Source organism: Penaeus monodon, chromosome 30, assembly GCF_015228065.2.
Source record: "Penaeus monodon isolate SGIC_2016 chromosome 30, NSTDA_Pmon_1, whole genome shotgun sequence".
NCBI lineage: Eukaryota > Metazoa > Arthropoda > Malacostraca > Decapoda > Penaeidae > Penaeus > Penaeus monodon.
In genome coordinates, this window is record NC_051415.1 from 4,398,229 (window position 1) to 4,398,447 (window position 219).

Here is a 219-nt window from a genome sequence, read left to right on the forward strand (position 1 = left end):
CGCTAGACGTAATTGTTAAAGTTCCTCGTCTTCTTGGGGAAAAAAGCTAAATATTGCTAAAAAAAAAAAAAACTCGCTATATCATAATGCGAAAACTCTAAATCTAACGAGAAAATTGCTAAAATGACAACGCTGGGGGTTTGGAATATATAATCACGAAAAAAAAAATTATAACTGGCAACTAACCACATTCTGGCTACTCGATTTTATTTATTAACG